The 22,702-nt window shown below is 37.3% G+C and overlaps 1 long non-coding RNA gene across 3 annotated transcripts in view; it reads left to right on the top strand.

The window, feature by feature from the left end:
• LOC132681112 (uncharacterized) overlaps positions 1-22,702 on the top strand; it is a 106,008-nt gene that overhangs the window by 15,317 nt on the left and 67,989 nt on the right. The window contains exons 1-2 of one of the 3 annotated variants that reach the window (XR_013555867.1): positions 18,461-18,549; positions 19,268-19,408. The exons of 1 other annotated variant lie outside the window; for it this stretch is intronic. This is a non-coding gene — a long non-coding RNA (uncharacterized LOC132681112). Of the gene's footprint in view, positions 1-18,460; positions 18,550-19,267; positions 19,409-22,702 lie in introns of those variants that run through there. One more of the 3 variants, XR_013555870.1, reaches the window with a different exon arrangement.

Genomic DNA, 22,702 nt, shown 5'->3' with positions numbered 1-22,702 from the left:
CCTTGATATCCACTACTCTGTCCTGTTACCTTTACCCTTTTTCTTTGACTGATACCTTGTCATTCTTGAAGATGTTTCTTATCTAGTTCTCTTTACTGGTGGCAGTTTTTAAATCTCACATTCCACATATAATGGAGACTGAAGATGAGATAGGTGTTCTCCTTCTGTTTCATTGTTCCTTCTGACCACTGTATTATCCTCCTTTCTCCAAAAGATAAGATTCTCTGAAGTAGATACCTTCTTGGTAATGTCCAACCCTCTCCACTCATTCATCGAAGATTGAAAACTCTGGATCATTGTTTTCATTATTGATGGCTTCAGTAGCCTTGCGGATGATCACACTCAACCCCTCTGTGCTTCTTGACCTCACTTTTTCTGACTACAATATAGTCCATGACATACCCTAGACTTTGTCATTACCAATAGGTACCCCCACCTTCAAATACAGAATTCAAGCACCCACTCTTTAACCAACTGTATGTTAACCATACAGTATGTTCCACTGTGTGTGGAACTGTAAGTTCCACAGGGTAAGACATTTCTTTTAGCTATATTCATAGTGCCTGGAACAGTGATTGGCTCACAATGTGTATTTGTTGAATGACTGTTGAAAGAAAGAGTATGAGAACATATTCAGTACCATCTGAAGATTCACTTTAATTTTTAATTGTTTTAATGTTTATTTTTAAGAGAGAGAGTGTGAATGGGGGAGGGGTAGAGAGAGAGGGAGACACAGAATCCTCAGCAGGATCCAGGCTCTCAGCTGTCAGCACAGAGCCCGACGTGGGGCTCCAGATCACGAACCATGAGATCATGTCTCCAGCTGAAGTTGGATGCTTAACCAACTGAGCCACCCAGGTGCTCTTGAAGATTCACTTTAGACACTTGTAGTTTTATTTTGCTTTATTAAAAATGTGCCAATCCTCAATTATCCATGGTGGAGTTAATTAATTTAGAGATTAAACATAGTAAAAAGTAATACTAGTTTATATATTAAAAATTAAAATATGAAAAATTTTGATATACAGCAAAAAAAGTTTTATATACTAGCATCTATTTTCAATAGAAGTATGCAATAGCTAACATCTAATAAAATATATCAAACATATATCAAATTGTATGTACTTCAACTTGGGAACATCTTTCCTTTTGTCATTCTGAAGTATAGAATAGTAATTTGAATGTTGGAATTGAAGCAAAAAAGCAGAGTGGTTAAAGAAATCATTCAGTAGAGGAAAAAGATACCATTTCTTCTTCACAGCATGTTATAGGGGAACAAACAAATTTTGGTTGGAAAAAAATGCCTTTTGTACCCTTTCTGAGTTCAAGTGGGTTAGAATGTGAAAGCGTGATAAGATAGCTTCTTTTGAGAGCTGTGATGAAATTTGGCCCCATTAGGAATGGTCAGAGCAATGCTGCTAAACAAGAAAAAAGTTTATTTGAAGTCTCAGAGTGAAAGATATACCATATATCTACTGTTCCTCTTTTCTGATAGTAGACCTAGGTTTTCCTTTTGCAAGTCTTCACTTTTCCATTTGCAGCCCACGTCATTCAGATGGGCCTGACTGCTCTCCTACTTCCAGAGGGTGTCACGAGGATCAGGCTTGAATGGTTACCGTATTCCATATCCCTGACCACAGTCACTGGTACAGAGATGAGCTCATGACCCAAGCAGTCTTGGTCAATGTTAATGCCAAGACTTCAGTTGGAACTCTTGGAACAAAGTGCATTTTAGCTGGGGTTGATTGGCTTGGTAGAATATAAAACCGTGACTCTGCTAGGGCTGACTTGCTGGAAGCAAGCCAACTCACTGAAAATCAATTCTACAAAAACTAATTTTCTGAAATTAAATTTCCCAAATGAAAATTCACTTATATGACAAATCTACCAATTTACCCAAATCTTATTTCTTTTAACTACTTATAAAGACTTCTATAATTTATGCCTAGTGAAATGCTTTTAAAAGATGTAAGTGATTTTTAAAAACTAAGTTTTTATTTTTTATTACTAGTTTTTATTTTTATATAAGCATCTTAAGGAATTTACAGTTGGTAAATTCTAAGGACCATAGGGTAGTTTATTCTTCTAAATATATTATTTGATATTTAGAAAACAGTGTTTCATCATCAATAACCAAGGGCATTTAATGTGAATTTTTTTCAGTTTCTGTTTACTTCATATCCTTTTTAAAAAAATGTTTATTTATTTTTGAGAGAAATAGAGAGGCAGAGAGAGAGAGAGAGAGAGAGAGAGAGAGAGAATCCCAAGCAGGCTCTGCACTGTCATTGCGGAGTCCAATGTGGGACTTGAACTCATGAACCATGAGATCATGACCTGAGCTGAGATCAAGAGTCAGATGCTTAACTGACTGAGCCACCCAGGTACTCCCTTCATATCCTTTTAATGTCAATTTTTGTTATTGTTAAGATTTTTCTGCCAGTCTTCGTTTGACATTTAAATCTTAGCTTATTTCCAAGAAGTGGTATAAAATTTAATATTTGGTGTGGTTTTTTTCTAATTGCTTTGCAGTTAATTTTATACTTTAAACATATCATTTTTAGGATTTTTAGCCAATTTCTATTTTGATTCTCCAAATCTTTGGGTTTTTTTGTTTGTTTCCTATATGCCAAATAATGACATAGTTATCACATAGTACATTACAGTAATAATAGCAATCACCTGCCTCTGTTCATCCTAATTTTCCTAACACTGCTTTAAATAATTTTATCATTTAAAGTCAAATCTCTTAACAAATTATTTCCAAGTTCCTATGTCCACATGTGTATTGTGAGAAACCAGAGTAACTTCATTTCTTTTGGATGATTTTTTTTATGTCCTATTCCCCCTCCTTTTAGGCATTTTTAGCTTTCTTGTATCAATTCTTCAGATGACATATGAGCTTAACTTTTATTTTTAGCAACTGTTTACAAAATTTCAACAAAGAAAGCAGCATCAACAAAGTCATTCAACAAATTTATTTTAACAGAACTAATTTTGGGAAAAAAGACTTTGTAAAATGACCTAAAGTCAACTCTACCATAGAGGAGAGATTTGGTAAAAATGAATTTAATGCAGAGCAGACAGATTGCTGACATCTTTTGAACACCTGGATCCTAGTGTGCATTAAGGTAGAGGTTGCAGAGGGGCTCCTGGGTGGCACAGTCGGTTGGGCATCCGACTTCAGCTCAGGACATGATCTCATGGTTCGTGAGTTTGAGCCCTGCGTCGAGCTCTGTGCTGACAGCTCAGAGCCTGGAGCCTTCTTCAGATTCTGTGTCTCCCTCTCTCTGTGCCCCTCTCCCAATCCCTCTCCCTCACTCTCTCTCTTTCTCTCTCTCTCTCTCTCAAAAATAAAGATTAAAAAAAAATAAAATAAAAACCAAAATGATAGAGGTTGGAGATTGGGTTCTCAGGCATGCAAACTGTGAACTAGACATTAGTATATAGGAATGTGTTAGGATCAACACCTGTGGAGGAGAAGTGAAGGAGGCTAATTGGGCAGAGACAGAAGTTGGGCTGTGATGATGTGTCAACAAGGGCCTTGGACAAGCCCACTCTTTTGGGGGACCAGAATGCCTTGATTTAGCTCCACTCTTTTCCTAGCATCAGGGTACCAGGGAAAGGGAATTTAAACAGAAGGTTGCATGAGAAACCTAGAGGGAAAATAAGGGGAAGTAGAAAATTTACTCAGCACACAGTGAAGCCTTACATAATCTTGCACAGTGGAGGATTCCTCTCTCGTGACTGTTCGTGTCTCTTAGAAGTGGTACCTTCTCCCATGGAATGTGCTGGACAGAATCACAGTGCCACTTCTACCTCTGAAACCCCCCTATTTCCAGCATCACTATACATCTTAACTTTTTCATAACAAAAATTTAATTTCCCTTTCTTTCCAGTTCTTTTAGAAGGTTCTTACTAGAACTTCCGTGAATAATAGTGTCCGTGTAACTCTTATTGCCTTTGTTTCAACTAAACTTATGTGTGAAGACTGATGAACATATAAATGTTTTCAGCATTGGAATTAGCTATTTGTGGGAGGGGAAATCTCCAAACAGGGTTTGTGCTTGTATCCAGTTTAAATGGGTCCTATATTCTTTTAAAAAAATTAAAAATATATATATACATATTATAGAGAGAGTGGGATTGGGAGGGGAGCAGAGATAGAGAAAGAGAGAGTCTTAAGTAGGCTCCATGCTCAGCATGGGAGCCTGACATGGAGCTCGATCGCAGAACCCCGGGATCATGACCTGAGCTGAAATCAAGAGTTGGATGTTCAACCAACTGAGCCACCTCTAAAAGTCTTAAAGCATATAAGCATACCTCTTTTTATTGTACTTTGTTTTATCCTGTTTCACAGATACTGTGTTTTTACATATGGAAAATTTGTGATGACCCTGTGTTGAGCAAGACTATTGGTACCATTTTTTCTTTTTTCTTTTTTTTTTAATTTTAATTTATTTTTTAAATTTACATCCAAGTTAGTTAGCATATAGTGCAACAATTGATTTCAGGAGTAGATTCCTTAATGCCCCATACCCATTTAGCCCATCCCCTCTCCCACAACCCCTCTAGGAACCCTCTGTTTGTCCTCCATATTTAAGAGTCTCTTATGTTTTGTCCCCCTCCCTGTTTTTATATTATTTTTGCTTCCCTTTCCTTCCCTTATGTTCATCTGTTTTGTATCTTAAAGTCCTCATATGAGTGAAGTCATATGATGTTTGTCTTTCTCTGACTAATTTTGCTTCATATAATACCCTCTAGTTCCATCCACATAGTTGCAAATGGCAAGGTTTCATTCTTTTTGATTGCCTAGTAATACTCCACTAGATAGATATAGATATGTATAGATATATAGATATAGATATAGATATAGATATAGATACACATACCACATCTTCTTTATCCATTCATCCGTTGATGGATATATGGGCTCTTTCCATACTTGGGCTATTGTTGATAGTGCTGCTATAAACATGGGGGTGCATGTGCCCCTTCAAAACAGCACACCTGTAACCGTTGGATAAATACCTAGTAGTGCAATTTCTGGGTCATAAGGTAGTTCTATTTTTAATTTTTTGAGGAATTTCCATGCTGTCCAGAGTGTCTGCACCAGCTTGCATTCCCACTATCAGTGCAAAAGAGATCCTCTTTCTCTGCATCCTCGCCAACATCTGTTGTTGCCTGAGTTGTTAATGTTAGCCATTCTGACAGGTGTGAGGTGGTGTCTCATTGTGGTTTTGATTTGTATTTCCCTGATGATGAATGATGTTGAGCATTTTTTCATGTGTCAGTTGACCATCTGGATGATGGCCACATGGTGCCATTTTTTTCAATAGCATTTGCTCACTTTGTGTCTCTGTGTTGCATTTTTGGTCATTCTTAGAATGTCTCAGACTTTTCATTATTATGTTTATTATGGCGATCTGTGATTAGTGATCTTTGATGTTACTATTGTAATTGTTTTGGAGCACCACAAATGGTGCCCATATAAGAAGGTGAAGTTAATTGGTAAGTGTTGTGTGTGTTCTGACTACTCCAGGGCCCTTCCCTTGCATCTCTCCTTCTCCTCAGGCCTCCCTATTCCCTGAGACACAACAATATTGAAGTTAGGCCAGTTAGTAGCCCTGCAATGGCCTCTAAGTGTTCAAGTGAAAGAAAGGGCTGCACATCTGCCACTTTAAATCAAAAGCCAGAAATTATTAAGCTTAGTGAAGACGACATGTCAAGAGCTGAGGCAGGCTGAAAGCTAGGCATCTGTGCCAAACAGTTAGCCAAACAGTGAATGCAAAGGAAAAGTTCTTTGAGTGGTCTGGCTAGATGAAACCAGCCATAACATTCCCATAAGACAAAGCCTAATCCAGAGCAAGGCCCTAGCTCACTTCACTTCTATCAAGGCTGAGAGGTGAGGAAGCTGCAAAAGAAAAGTTTGAAAGTAGCAGAGGTTGACTCATGAGGCTTAAGAAAAGAAGCCATCTCCATAAAATAAAAGTGCAAGGTGAAGCAGTTAAGTGCTGATGTTGAAGTGCAGCAAGTTATCCAGATCTAGCTAAGATCATTAATGAAGATGGCTATTCTCAACAACAGGTTTTCAATGCAGATGAAAACAGCCTTCTGTTGGAAGAAGATGCCATTTAGGACTTTCATTACTAGTAAGGAAAAGTCATAACTGCTTCAAAGCTTCAAAGGATAGACTGACTCTTCTTAGCTGATAACTCTGTTGAAACCAGTGTGCCTTTACCATTTTGAAAATCCTCCGGCCCTTAAGAATTATGCTAAATCTGAGGTGCCTGGTTGGCTCAGTCGGTTACGCTCTGATTTCGGCTCAGGTCATGATCTCACGGTTTGTGAGTTCGAGGCCAGCATTGGGTTCTATGCTGACAGCTCAGAACCTGGAGCCTACTTCAGATTCTGTGTCTTATTCTCTTTCTGTCCCCTCCCCTATGTGTGCTCTGTCTCTCTCTTGGAAAGTAGGAGCCATTTTAAATAGTGTGATCAGAAAAGGCCTGCATGGGAGGCATTAGAGCTGAAAACTGAATAGTGACAGAGCTGGCTATATTAAGGTCTAAAGTCATAGGAACAAGGATTCCAGGCAAAGAAAATATTTAAATAAGTGATGATGGTGGATAAAACCCTTTGATTTTCATTCATTTTTTTTAACGTTTATTTATTTTTGAGACAGACAGAGAGCATGAATGGGGGAGGGACAGAGAGAGAAGGAGACACAGAATTGGAAGCAGGCTCCAGGCTCTGAGCCGTCAGCCCAGAGCCCGACGCGGGGCAGGAACTCACGGACCGTGAGATCGTGACCTGAGCTAAAGTCGGACGCTTAACTGACTGAGCCCAGGCGCCCCTGATTTTCATTCTAATTGCAGTTGTATTCCGATGGAGAATTATAAGTCAGGGAACAATATAATCTAATTAATGACTTAAAATGGTAACGCTGGATTTTGGGGACGTAAGATTGTCAGGGGGCAAGAGAAGAGTCAGGGAGACTGGTTAGCTATTGTAGTAATCCAAGAGAGAGATGATGGTGGCTTGAAGTGGTAGGCTATCCAAGAAGATGGAGAGAAGTGATAGAATTAAGATGTACTTTGAAGGTGTAAGACTTGCTGGTAATTGAGATAACGCTAGGGAAGATAGTAAGGAAAAGAGAAAAATCAAGGATGATAAATTTCCTTCTTTCTTTCTTCAAGCAGTTTCCTCATAAGGTGATGGTCTTCTTTGCCACATCCATGTCTGCTCCCTCTCATCTTGAGTAATAAACCGCCTTCCAGGTGCTCTTGTGAGAGATACTTTCTGGAAAGAAAAGCCTATCTTTTCCTCTGACTGCCTTGTTGTGAGAAATAGGCCTACTAGAATTTTGATGACTCTATGTTTCCATCTTGAAAAGACCATATTGTATTTACTTCCTTTGTTTTTGCTGTTATCCCTTGAATATTTGTGTCCCCACAAAATTTAAATGTTAAATCCTAACATGCAGTGTGATGGTATTTGGAGATGAGGCCTTTTATGGGTGATTGAGTCATGAGGGTGGAGCTATCATGAATGGAATTAGTACCCTTATAAAAGAGATCTCAACTTCCTGGACCCTTCTGCCATTTGAGGACACAAGAAGAAGACAGCCCTCTAATGAAGCAGGGAGCAGGCTCTCAGCAGATGCCAAATCTGCAGGGACCTTGGTCTTGGACTTCGCAGCCTCCAGAACTGTGAGAAATAAATGTTTGTTGTTTGAGCCACTCAGTCTATTCTATTTTTTTTATAACAGCTCGAATGAACTACAACATCCCTGCCTTCAATTGTTTGACCTGTGTTTCTGGCCTCCCCCAACCCTCTCCAAACTCTAGAAAGACATTTTTATCTTTCACATATTAACTCTTCTCTTTAGTTTTCCCCACTGTCATTAGCAGAATTAATCACTCTTGGCTTCTATATGTTTTTGTACCTGTCTCTAATATTTTATTAGAATACTTTCTACCTTATATTTGCATTGTTTTAAGTTTTTGTCTCTTCTGTTAGAATGTGAGCTCTTCAAAAGTATGAAAAATGTCCTTTTTCATCCTGGTATCCCTAGCACAGAATATGGCATATTATAGGCTCTGATGAAATGTTTGATCAATTAAAGGCATTGAATTACCTTCTGTTCTGTTTTAGTTAACTTTAATTGCAACCACTTACTGAAATAATAAAAAATATTATGAAGTAGCACCTAAGTGCCATTCTTACCAAAACAGTTTATGTGTTTAATGTTTATTTAAAGGGATATTTTATTTTATTTGAGAGAGAGAGGGCAGGGGAGAGGGGCAGAGGGAGAGAGAATCTTAAGCAGGCTCTATGCCCAGTGAGGAGCCTGACATGGGGCTCCATCTCACAGCCGTGAGGTCATGACCTGAGCCAAAATTAAGAGTTGGATGCTCAGGAGACTGAGCCACCCAGCCACCCCTAGAGGGCTGTTTTAAAATTGTATCATATATTTCTAGTCTCTAAAGTTCTTTGTTATACTAGATCCAACAGATGTCTCAGAAAGCTTTAGCACTGTGCTATTTGATGGAAACTTGTCAACAGTGTGTCACAGTGTTGCCACATGAACTCTTCTTAAGGAAGACTGTAGAGCAGCTCTTTGTTTTGTTTCATTTGTTTGTTTGTTTGTTTATTTATTTATGAGCATTTTCTAAAAAGCAACTAGTTCTCTGTTGCCTTAAGTCTGCAGGTAGAGATGCTGATCTTGAGAGAGATGTCATGTGTGAAGGGTGGCCAGAGGTTTCAGATTCAGATTCATCTCCTGAAGCTGTGTGTATTTCTTCTAATTTTGGAAGATTTATCTTTTCTTGCTTTGAAGCAAAAGGCACTAGTGTGTTTCATATTTTGGCAGGAAGGGACTGAAGGATAAATACACCTTTTGTACCTTACCAGGGTGATAATTGTGCTAACTTTAAGTTGAACTGGGAGAAGGCATTAGTTGATAGAATCTTTTCAAAAAGTAATAAATTGTTATCAGGATTGAATAAGCATGTTTTTTACATTAATCACTGAAGGGGAACCAAAATAATTATATTTTGACCAAGAATAGTACTGAGAATCATGCCACTATTACTGTTGTCTAAAGAAATGTGTAAATTGGAGTGTGTCTGTGATTATATTTGAGTCTCAAGCAGCTTACTGTTGATACATATTGGGAACAATGTGGTATTAGTTCATGTTAGGATAAAAATCTCTCTCTTAGCCAAACTTCCTCTCTAGCCAGATTTCTTTGCAGTAAAAGTCCTCAAAATGGTTATCTGCATGTCCAGTCCCTGATTCCTCCCTTTATATGTCTCTACACATACTCATCTCAGGCTGTTGCTATACCACATCTCACCAAAATTTCTCTGATCAAGGTCAACAGAGAGCCTCGGGCTGCTAAATCCAATTCTCAGTCCTCATCTTATTTGACCTATTAGCAGCATTTTTGCACAGTCAAGAATTCCTTTTTTCTGAAAACTCTTCCTTCACTTAGTTCCCAGGATACCACACTCCTCTGATTTCTTTCCACATTACTACTGCATCTTCTCTCTTCTTTTCTGATTTGTCTTATCTGTTCTGACCTTTTATGCTACTTTGGCTCAGGCCTCAGACCTTGGACCTTTTCTCTGTCTCTCCTTACTATGTTGGTGATGTCATCTGGCTCATGGCTTAAATTTCATCTATGTGTTTACAATTGCCAGATTTATATCTTTTGACCTAGACTCTCATTCCAGAATCATATATCCAGCTGACTATTTTATAGTCCCATTTAGACGTCTAATACATATTTCAAAATTAATATGTCCACAATAGGATTTCTACTCTTGTCCTCCCCAAAATTTGCTCCATTCACAGTCTCCCCCATATCAGTTAATGATGACCTCCACTTTTTAATTGTTCTGTTCTGACAGCTTATATCAATCTGTTAGAATATACATTGACTCCACCTTCAAAATAAATCCAGAATTTTGCCTCTGCTTACAATCTCCTTTTTACTAACTGGGTCCGCCTACCAACATCCCTCATTGGGATTGTTGTAATAGTTTCCTAACTTGTCTCCATGTTCCATACTTGCCCCGTTCCAGTGTATTCTCAAATGACATTCTGAACTGTCTTGCTAAATGTAACCTACATCACATCACTCTTCAACTCACATTCCACCAAGGTCCCTCTGTTTTCTTCAGAGTCAAAGCAAAAGGCCCTACAGTATATTATGTATTAGTCAGCTTGGTTGATTACAACAAACTACTGTAGACTGAGTAACTTAAATAAGAGACATTGATTTCTCACAGTTCTGGAATCTGGAAAGTATAAGATTAAGGTACCAACAGATTCAAATCTTAATGAGGGCGCTCTTCCTGGCTTACAGATCCTACCTTCTTGTTATCCTCACATGGCAGAGAGAAGAAACGTGTCTTCCTTTTCCTAGAAGAGCACTAATTCCATCATGGCAGCTCCACCTTCATGATCTCATCTAAACCTAGTCACCTCCCAAAGACCCCATCTTTAAATACCATCACATTGGGAGTTGGGCTTTAGTATTTTTTTTTGGGGGGGGGGAGGGACACTAAACATTCAGCCTATACCAGCTTATAAAAATTGTTGCCCGCCCCCACCGCCCCACCCTGCCAGTTCTCAGGCCTCCCCTGCAATATTCTGCTGTGACCATTACAGCCTTCTCACTTTTCCTTGAACCTCCCAGTACTATCCCACATCATGGCCTTTGAACAGACTGCTTTTCTTGAAATGCCCTTTCCACAGATACATGTGTGGATCTGCCCATATTTTCCTTCAAGCCTTTGCTCTATTGTAACTGGTTCAATGAAGCTTGCTCTGAGCAAGTTGTTTAAATTTGTGACCGTGTTCCCAATGCTCAAAACATTTCTTACTTTTACTCACTTTTTCCCCATGGCACTTTTTACTTTCTAATATATTATATGTGTGGTGGAGACTGGTTTGTACTCACTGAATATGCTTCTAGGCTGTACCTCTTAGGCCTCTCGCATTTTGGTAGGGCCTATTACTCATCTTTGCTTATGGAATATGTGTGGAGTGATGTGCATTACCTCCAGGCCAGGGTGTTAAGAGCAGTTGAAGAAGAGAAACCACTACAAGGAGAAGTGTGACTTTGTGAATCACAGGAAGGATATCCATAGAACACCCAATTGGAGAATGGTATGAGGAGGGAAAAAATTTTATTGTATCCCAAAGTTATGGTCAGCTTTCATTTTAGTTGCTTAGTGGCCATGCTATTTTAGAACATTTTGAATATCACTCTGGGAACATAAATGGGACTTGAAGCTGAGTGGGATAGGTAATAGCTATTAGTGGAGGGGAATATCAACAAATAATATTCTATTGGTGTCATCACCAATTTCATTGGTTTCCTTAGATGAATTAAATAAAGATCACATGCATTCAGGATCATTAAATATTAACTATAATTTGGGCTAGTTTATGTGAAAGTTGGTATCTTGAAAATTTGAGGAAATTCAAAGCCATTTTCATTATTTTAATATTATGGATGTTCATAAGCAAGCATTTTACTTTAGCATTTATTTCTGACAGCCTAAGTTTGAACAAACCCCATATTAATACATGTGTTGTTTCCTTAGCCATGGCACTTTGCATATCCATGACTTATGCTAACATCTGAACTGTATCCTGCAACTTATCATAACAGAGGCTTAGTTAGGAACAGATATGTCACGTAGGATAAGTAGGGGCAGGAGAAGAGAAGTCTCTACAGTTCTGAACATACGAAGTAGTAGACAAATAAAGGCATGAAACTGAGTTTTAGACAAAGCAAAAATCTTAACTAGTAAGGTTGACAGATCAGGGCAAAAGGTTTCTGGAAGGGAATTAAGACCGTACCTTATATATCTGAACCAAAGATAAGGAACCAGTTATTATATTTGGAATTCAAGAAACCAAGTAGATGTTCAGGTGAGAAGAGTCTAGGTTCTACTATGAAGAGCCATATATAGGCTGACTTGATGATAAACTTGGGGCTATGAGTTTATGGTACAAAATTGGTTCCTGCGTCTGATAGAAAGCTGAACTTATAATTGAAAACTTAATGTTCCAAATACTGAAAGTATGAGTGATGACAGGCAAGGAGAGAGAGGAGATATTTTCATCATTGCTACCCAATAAATATCCTCACAATGCCTTTAATAAAACAAAGGAATGAATGGGCAGAAAGGTTTAATTTAAATATTTAAAAGATGGTTAACTAAAAACAATCTTAAGTTGCTCAGTGTGTTAAAATATATTTGGTTATATCTTGGGAATAACCTGAACATGAATTTTATTTTCATAATGTCAACTTGCTCTTAAGTTTATGTGGGCAAGTTTTTGGATATGAACTATATGTATAAGACATCTTGTGATACAAAGTATGTAGAGTTGATCCTTGAACAATGCAGGGGGTAGGAGTGCTACACCCTCGCTTCCATCCCAACCCCCCCCCCCCCCCCATTTCCAGTGCAGTTGAAAATCCATGTGTAACTTTGACTACCCCAAAACTTAACTGTTAATAGCAAGAACCAGGAGAGAGCACTTTTTACTGCCATGTGCAGTTTACTGGAGAGATGAGCTCCTCATGCAGAGATGATTAGTGTCACACAGCATTTCAGGCAGATACTGGCAACACTTGAGCTCCCTACAATAGCAACAGGAAGTGACTATGAAATTATTAAGTAGTACAGTATGTACTATATGTACTATAGTTAATCTTATGCATCTTGATTTAATTATTCATCTTTATATTTGTTTACATTTCTCTCAACTGTGAATGGCACCATATATGGTCTGTAAATGTTTGTGTGCATAATTTGATAAATTTTAACTTTTTGTAATAAATTTGTGTATATTTTATGGTAGTAAATGATAAAATAGCATAGTATCTACATTGTATCTTATGCATATATGATATACCTAACTTTTTCTTAATTTTAAAAATATTTCTAGGCTACACGGTTTGTCTCTGAGTTTTTTCATGGTTAAAAACCTTCCAATAGGGGTGCCTGGATGGCTCAGTCAGTTAAGCGTCCTACTTTGGCTCAGGTCATGATCTCCTGGTTTGTGGGTTCGAGCCCCACGTTGGGCTCTGCGCTGACAGCTGAGAGCCTGGAGCCTGCTTCAGGTTCTGTGCTACCTCTCTCTCTGCTCCTCCCCAACTTGTGCTCTCTCTCTCTCAAAATTAAATAAAAGCATTAAAAAAATATAAAAAAATCCTCATGTAAGTGGATCTGTGCACTTCAAATCCATGTTATTCAAGGATCAATGTGTATTATTTTTTTAAGGAAATTTTATTTATGTATTTATGTATGTATTTATTTATGTATGTATGTATGTATGTATGTATTTATTTATTTATTTATTTATTTATAATTTATATCCAAGTTAGCATATAGTGCAACAATGATTTCTGGAGTAGATTCCTTAATGCCCCTTACCCATTTAGCCCATCCCCCCTCCCACAACCCCTCCAGTAACCCTCAGTTTGTTCTACATATTTATGAGTCTCTTCTGTTTTGTCCCCCTCCCTGTGTTTATATTATTTTTGTTTTCCTTCCCTTATGTTCATCTGTTTTGTCTCTTAAAGTCCTCATATGAGTGAAGTCATGATTTTTGTCTCTCTAATTTCACTTAGCATAATACCCTCCAGTTCCATCCACGTAGTTGCAAATGGCAAGATTTCATTCTTTTTGATTGCCAAGTAATACTCCGTTGCATGCATCTATATATATATATATATATATTATATATATTATATATATAATATTATATATACAATATACCACATCTTCTTTATCCATTCATCCATTGATGGACATTTGGGTTCTTTCTGTAATTTGGCTATTGTTGATAGTGTGGCTATAAACATTGGGGTTCACGTGCCCCTTTGAAGCAGCACACTTGTATCCTTTGGATAAATACCTAGTAGTGCAATTGCTGGGTCATAGGGTAGTTCTATTTTTAGTTTTTTGAGGAACCTCCATACTCTTTTCCAGAGTGGCCACACCAGTTTGCATTGCCACCAGCAGTGCAAAAGGGATCTCTTTCTCCGCATCCTCGCCAACATCTGTTGTTGCCTGAGTTATTAATGTTAGCTATTCTGACAAGTGTAAGGTGGTATCTCATTGTGGTTTTGATTTGTATTTCCCTGATGATGAGTGATGTTGAGCATTTTTTCATGTGTTGGCTGGCCATCTGGATGTCTTCTTTGGAGAAGTGTCTATTCATGTCTTTTGCCCATTTCTTCACTGGATTATTTGTTTTTTGGGTGTTGAGTTTGAGAAATTCTTTATAGGTTTTGGATACTAACCCTTTATCTGATATGTTGTTTGCAAATATCTTCTCCCATTCTGTCGGTTGCCTTTTAGTTTTGCTGATTGTTTCCTTCACTGTGCAGAAGCTTTTCATTTTGATGAGTTCCCAAAAGCTCATTTTGCTTTTGATTCCCTTGCCTCTGGAGACATGTTGAATGAGATGTTGCTGCAGCCAAGATCAAAGAGGTTTTTTCCTGGTTTCTTCTCAAGGATTTTGATCACTTCCTGTCTTATATTTAGTCTTTCATCCATTTTGAGTTTATTTTTGTGTATGGTGTAAGAAAGTGGTCCAGGTTCATTCTTCTGCATGTCGCTGTCCAGCTTTCCCAGCACCACTTGCTGAAGCACCACTTGTCTTTATTCCATTGGATATTCTTTCCTGCTTTATCAAAGATTAGTTGGCTATATGTTTGTGGGTCAGTTTCTGAGTTCTCTATTCTGTTCCATTGATCTGAGTGTCTGTTTTTGTGCCGGTACCATACTGTCTTGATGATTAAAACTTCGTAGTACAGCTTGAAGTCCAGGACTGTGATGCCTCCTGCTTTGGTTTTCTTCTTCAAGATTGTTTTGGCTATTCAGGGTCTTTTCTGGTTCCATACAAATTTTAGGATTGTTTTTCTAGCTCTGTGAAGAATCCTGTTGTTATTTTGATAGGTATTGCATTGACTATGTAGATTGCTTCAGGTAGTATTGACATTTTAACAATATTTGTTCTTCCTATCCAGGAGAATGGAATATTTCTCCATTTTTTTGTGTCTCCTTCAATTTCTTTCATAAGCTTTCTATAGTTCAAAGTGTATTATTTGTAATTAAAGCCATTTAATTAATAATAACTGAAAAATAAATAGGGACACCTGGATGGATCAGCCAGTTTAGTGTCTGACTCTTGGTTTCAGCATAGGTCATGATCTCATGGCTTTGTGGGTTTGAGCCTTGCATTGGGCTTTGTGCTGGCAGTGTGGAGCCTGCTTGAGATTGTCTCTCTCTCTCCCTCTCTCTCTGCCTGTCTCCCACTCACACTGTCTCTATCTCTCAAAATAAATTTAAAAACATAAAAAATAATAACAAAAAATTTAAGAATAGGGATAGCATTAGTTTAAGAGACGGTATGGATTAGCCATTTGTACCCCGAACTGCCAACACTTAGTGTGTATAAAAGTGGCCATAAAATGTCAATATTTTCAAAAGTCCACAGGATAAATTTCTTCAAAATGTAGAAAACTAATAGTTAACATGCAATCTCATATGTTTGATTTCCTAGGTCAGGAAATTAGGGTTTGGTTCTCAATGAACAAATAGGAAAAGTCAGGATTATATACATGCTTATTTTGTGTTGAAATAGACTTTTGTTTCATGATGGGTGTGTGGCCCGCAGCCCCTTTGGGTGGGATTTTAGTGTCTAGGTGTATGGCTCTTTATTAGCTGGAGTGATAGGTGATAATAAAAATTATATTAACCTGCCTTTGCTTTGTTAATTAAATCCAGCTCCTAATGGTGACCTGGAAAGTTTTGTTGATCTTCAGCCTGTTCCTCAAAGATGTGGCTGGTGTTACTGCCTTATTGTCAAGTTTGTCTGTATTGTCTCCATATTGCCCCCTCTTAGTCCACAGGCAAATGTGAGAGTTTTGATGAATTGCTTAGAGATTGTGTGTTTTTGATTTTATGATACAGTAACTCAAAACAAATAGCTTAAGAACACATTCTGTCCTCTATTCTAGTCAGTGCTTTGTTGGGTCAGATCTGTGGACCAGGATAATCTTTTGAGGTTTTTAAAAACTATTTCTTCCCATGTATTTTCTCCTTTTTCTTTTATGCAGGTAAAATGATTAGGTGCTTCCTTTGTTCAGAGAAGGATTATGGAACAGAAGGATTATGGAATCAATACAAAAATAGTAGCTAAAACTTACTGAATATCTACTGTATGCTAAGGACTTTACTACTTTCTAAATGGGAGCTACTTTAATTCTCACAACACCTTATGAAATGAGTACCATTATTATTCTCAATATTGAGATGAGAACAGAGAGCTGCAGTGACTATATCACAGTTGCATTATGCAGAACAGAAATTGCAAGGGTACTTTCCTTTCTAGTGTGAATTTCCAAAGCTGCATGGGAAGCCACCTGAGGGGACTGAAACTGGTACTCTTGAAATAGCAGAGAGACGGAGGATCTCTAAGAGAAAAACACCAAGACAGAGGAAGGTTTTCCTATGATTAAAGTGAGATTCCCCGCACTGAGAAGAGGTTTGTGATCTCAGAAGCTGCAAGAACTTGTCGTCTGATTCCTGATCCAGGATTAACATACTCTAAGGGCAGGTCATCAACCTGCATTCAGTCTGTAAGCCAAGTCCAGTTGGCTGCCTATTTTTGATTTGTTTGTTTTTTACTAGGCTTTAGTTTTTGGAACAGTTTTAGGTTTGCAAAAGTAGTGATCATAAGGTGCAAAGATTTCTCATATGACCTCTTCCCCCATACATGCATTGTTTCTCCATTATCAACATCCCCCACCAGAGTGGTACATTTGTTATAATTGATTAGCCTATATTGGCACATCAATAACACCCAGTGTTCATTGTTTACATTAAGGTTCACGTTTGGTGTACATTCTGTGGGTTTTGTCAAATGCATGGTGATATGCATTTACTATTGTGGTATCAAAAATCCTTTGTGCTTAACCTATTCATCCCTCCCATCTCCCTACCCCTGGAGACCACTGGTTTTGTCACTGTCCCTGTAGTTTTGCCTTTTTCAGAATGTCACATAGCTGAAATCATATAGTACACAGTCTTTTCAGGCTAGCTTCTTGTACTTTGTGATATGCATTTAAGTTTATCCATGTCTTTTCATGGCTTGATGGTTCATTTCTTTTTAGCACTGAATAATATTCCATCATCTAGATGTACCACACTTTATTTACCCATTCACTACTGACAGACATCCTATTGCTTTCATGTTTTGGCAGTTATGAATAAAGCTGCTATACACATCTGTGTGTAGGTGTTTGCGTAGATGTAAGTTTTCAGCTCCTCTGAGTAAATACCAACGATCATGATTGCTGGATTTGTATGGTAAGAGTATGGTTGGTTTTGTAAGAACCTGCTAAACTGTCTTCCAAACTGGATATCCCATTTTGCATTGCTACCAGCAATGAATGAGTGTTCTTGTTGCTGTCTACATCATAACCAGCATTTGGTGTTGTCAGTATTTTGGATACTGAACATTCTAACAGGCTACTTGCTTTTGTAAATTTTTTTATATTTTTTTAAAGTTTCTTTATTTTGAGAGAGAGACAGAGACAGAGAGACAGAGAGAGAGGGAGAGAGAGAGAATCCCAAGTAGGCTCTACATTGTCACTGCAGAGTCGGATGTGGGACTGAAACTCATGAACCGTGAGATCATGACCTGAGCTGAAACCAAGAGTAGGACACTTAACCGACTGAGCTTCCCAGGTGCCCCTGTAAATACATTTTATTGGAACACAGCCATGCCCAGTTGTTGACATAATGTCTATGAATGCTTTTGCACTATAATGGCAGAGTTGACTGTGACAGACGTATGACCTTCAAAGACTAAAACACTTACTGTCTGGCCCTTTACAAAGTATTTGCCAACCCCTGTACCACAGAGTTGCTGTTACCATATCTATTCTAGGTATGGCTGCTTTATGTCAATCTGACATCCAGAAAATATTTTCATGTTTCCTATGACCCTATTAAAACTCTTGCAATATCTTAATTGTTGTGGATTAAATGAATTCTTGAACAGAATCCTGAGGCTTAACATTATTTTTTAAAAATCATGCTTTATTTTGATTTCTAGGCACATATCTTTATTTCCTAGAAGTCATTTTGTTATCAAAGTAATTTCCTTAAGTACATGAATTCAATTAAGGTTTACTTTTAATATATACCTTGGAAGTGTAACATTTTCTTTTAGCATTCTCTGTTGCTCTCCTCCTTTTTTCTTACAAGCAGTTATGCCTTCCCCCGCCCTGACCCGACCCCAGTTTCACTGATTCACCCTCCTATGTAGCAATTTAAAATAGTGCCAAGGAAAGATGCTCGTCCCTGTTGAACCTGTCAAGCTGTTAACTAGTTTCTTCTCAGGTGTCTGCTGAAGATGAAGCAGGTTTTCAACAAATGTGTTTCAGGGACTCTCTGGCTATTTTTTCATCATTATTTTCACCTACAAGAGGGTTCTGACCAAGAGGAGGTAATAATTTTGTTCTTTGTGCTCTAAATATTATTTTACCAAATTGCCATCTTCGCACGTGTGGTAACTTCACATTTATTTGGCACAGGCAACAGGGCCTACAGAATAATTTATGATCTAAATGCAGCTTGTAATAGCAGAATTGCTGCTGGTGCTTAGAAATTAATTCAGAAATCACTGTCTGTAGCGTGATGATTTACCATTGTTTTTGAACCATGTTATGGAACCTACAAGTATTAATTAAGAATTATGGCATAAGGCCAAGTAGAATCTGGTGAAGTTTTATGTTATAGCAAAACAGGCAGTAATCAAAGTATTTTGAATATAAAACATTTTCATTTTCCAGATCAAGTTGTGAGAGATACTGTGTACCCTGAGGGCTTGAATCATGCCAACACCATATTTAGTCTGCAATTTGGATGGTCTAATAAATCAATATGCCCGCTTTTATGAATTTTTAAAAAATTAATAAGAATAATTTACCAAGTAAGAAGCCATTGAATGGATTTAAAATTGAAGTGAGATTTGAAGAGGAGGATTTTATAAATCAGGTCAACAGTGGTGATTTTTAAAAGTTGGACTGAGTTGGAAAAAATTGGTAAACAGTTGAAAATAGATCAGAATGAAGAAGTGAAGATTCATGGAATGTTTAAAAAATATGGTTTGTCTCAGATGCATGCATCCCTGAAGGCTGAACTCAAAATAACTTTCTCCCCAGGCAGCTACCAAAAAATCCCTACTGGAGGTGACGAGGCTGATGAGAATGGTCATTAACATCTTACAACGTTTTATAGCACTCCAATCTATAATGCCCTTCCTCAAAATGGAGCTCATTTGATTTTCACAGTGTCTCTATAAGGTATCTTCATTTCCCAAACTCCTTTATTTATAATTGCCTGTCTCTTCTGTCAGTGCTTCTTTATCAGGGATGTATGTCCAAAATTCTAATTAGGGAAGGTAGGTCTGGGATTAGGCCCCGACTCCTTTTCTAATCTTCCTCATTCTAACATATACCAGGATCAACTTGTATGAAACATTTTCTATGTTGTGTTGCATATATTTATGTTCAAGTTTTGTTCTCCCAACTGAGGCGACAATTATCCAATGAATTATAAGGCTAATCTAAACAAAACATATCTGTGGAATAGGAATCCTAGAAATTAAACTTGACATTAAAATTTTTACACAAAAGTCCCATTTGTCCAGAATTTAATTCAGTTTAGTTAATTTGACAGCTCTTAGAAGTGCTATGTATTAAGTGTTGCAAAGACCTCCAAGCTGAGTAAAACACAGTCCTTGTCTTCAAAGAGCTGGCAATGTGGGAGGGGAGATAAAACAAAGCAGAATATTATCACAAAAGGAAATCCTCAGGTTAACTGAGAATTATTACAGTTACCCTAAAGAGGCTATCAATGGCCAAAAAAATAAGAATACAGTGTAACATACTGGATACCCAAAGCCCACTTAAGATTTACAATATTCTTTTGATACATGTGGAAGAAGGATAATCTCTCTCTCTTCTAATGTGTTAGAAGCCAGGAAAATCTATCTTCTGTGGGAAAGAACCATACATACTAAATAGAGGAAAATAAAATGGAATCCATGGAAAGTGCAGATTGCAAACAAAGGCAAGTTTCAGAAACCAGTTGAGGGTTAGAAAACTGGAAGAACAAGATGATTGGAAATGGGAGGAAAGTTGGGGATGAATTCTAGATGATAGTATCACATGGCCTTGCCCAGGTTTCTGTGCTCCCGGGAAATGTTCACAAACAGTATTCTAGGTGCATAAAAAGGCTGTGACAGGTGGACAAGTTGGAAATAGCTACAGAACTGTTGGGAGATGTTATGATTATTTTGATATATAATAAATAAACATTTATTTTTTCAATCTAGAGAAAGAAATTCCTGAAGTGTAAACTGCTTCAGTGTCAACATTTTTTTTCCCAATTTTTCTTATAGTAATTAATTCAAGAGGGATATGTATGGTACAGCTATGCATCACACTTGATCATTGGGCACTACATGATGATGTTGTCTGCTTTTACCATCTAATAAAAGCTTGTCATGCAGGGATTTTTTTTTTTTTTTTTTCCTGAATGAAGAAATTTCTGTCAGCTTTGCTAAACCATAGATTTACTGTCTGGCATTGTTCATTCAGGCTTTCAATTTATGAGGCTTTGTATGTTCTCAATCCTAACAGGGACCCATTTTTGTTGTTATCTTTCTAGATAAGTGGCTTCCTTTTCTTTCACTTATGGCCTGAGATGGATTGGGCTGAAGATAGTGCTACATTAGACATGTGTTCTTTTGAGGCAAATACAGTTTTGTTTTTTTTTTTTGTTTTTTTGTTTTTTTGTTTTTTTTTTTTTTAATATATGAAATTTACTGTCAAATTGGTTTCCATACAACACCCAGTGAGGCAAATACAGTTTGTAAAGAAAGGTGAGAACATACCTTGATGAAGAGAATGTCCAGGAGGCAGTATGCTTTTGAAAGTGCTGAGCCTTTTCACTGTATGAAATTGAGATCAGATTCATCCTTTCAGTTAACAATTAGTATTTGTTATAGACCGGGTAGTGTTTTACATATTAGCAGTGCAGTGGTGAACAAGCCAGCCCAGGATTCTAAGCTGAACAAGTTTTTAAACAAATGAGGAAGTACGTGAGCAAGATAATGATAATTGCTAAAAGAAAACGAAACAAATTGATGAGATAAAAAGTGATGTGGATCAGAGTCAGTGGTAATTTAGGTGAACTGGTCAGGGATAGCCTCTCTGATGAGAAGACATTTAAGAACTGAATGACAGAGACTGCGGCGTATGAAGAGCAGGGTCTCTGAAGTTCAGCACAGGGAACCAAACTGTAGCATAGAATGAATGGTTGGATAGAAGGAACAGGCTATACCTGTGAAGAAGCTTGTTGGGCATTTATTAATAATAGTGACGTACAGATGTTAAGGATGTATCTTTAACAAAGGTCCCCATTAAGTCTTATTACTTGACAGTCTTACTGACAATCCTCCAAAACGTGACCTTTAACTCTGAAAATAAAGACAATTTCTCATTTGTAAAAAGCCAAATAAGTAATTCATATTGTTTTTATATTTATACTCTTTTTATTTGCTAGGCGAAAGAAAATGGCAAGTAAGGCTATTGCTTAGAAAATCTTCTAAAGCTCTAATCTGCATAATATCACAAGGAGGAAATAAAGACCACGACTAATTCGGAGCTTTTTAGGAGTTGCACTGAAAATTAGGAATCCTAGTAGTAGTAGTAGTTATGTTTATAGGTTTTTCCTCTGCACTGTTTTGCAGTCAGGTGAGGAACAGAGATACCATTTCAGCCCATGCAGATTCTGAGCATACTGTTATAGATGAGAAGCCTTAAGTTATAAAAGTCCATATCTAAGTATTATGGCTTATTCAGATGAAATTGAGGGCATGGGGACTAACCAAGAATTTAAATGTAAAATAGAAGTATTTGTTAATCCAGTCATCGTTGATCATAAATTCTTAATTGTAAAAAATAAGCTTGAGTTACTATATTTGAGACACGTTGCCAGATTTATGTAAATAAATATATATATATGCGCATAATTTCTCACACACACAATTTTTATTTAGTTCTTTTCATTTTGCAAAGTGGTATCACTCCAGTTTGACAGATGAGGAAACTGAAGTTCAAACCTCTTAAATGACTTCAACATGTTTAGAGTGCAAAACTTAGATTTACATGCAGCTATTATTTTTGATTCTGAAGTCTATCCTCTTTCAATCTGCCATGCTGAATTTGGAAATTTTTATAAAAACGAAGACTTTCATTTCTTTGTTTTCTTCATTGTTTCTGCTAACCAGATGAAAGCATAAATAAGTTACCATGGGAGAAAAATTGTTTAATGTACTTAAACGACAAGCAATTTTCTAGACCTCTAGAAATGTTTAATCATATAGAATTCACACCCAAAAAGCAAAATGATTTTATATTATATAAAATTATGGTTTGTGTTATTGAAGCAGAATTGCCAAATAGATATTGGAAATGTTTTATTATTATTGTATGATTATTGTGAAATATAGAGTTAGTGAATGTTTGTGAGCACTCACAATATTTCAGGATGCACTATCCAAAATTCTTTGTAACTGTTGTCTTCTTTAA

The sequence above is a fragment of the Panthera onca genome, chromosome A1 (assembly GCF_046562875.1).
Source record: "Panthera onca isolate mPanOnc1 chromosome A1, mPanOnc1 haplotype 2, whole genome shotgun sequence".
NCBI lineage: Eukaryota > Metazoa > Chordata > Mammalia > Carnivora > Felidae > Panthera > Panthera onca.
This window is presented reverse-complemented; position numbering and strand designations above follow the sequence as displayed.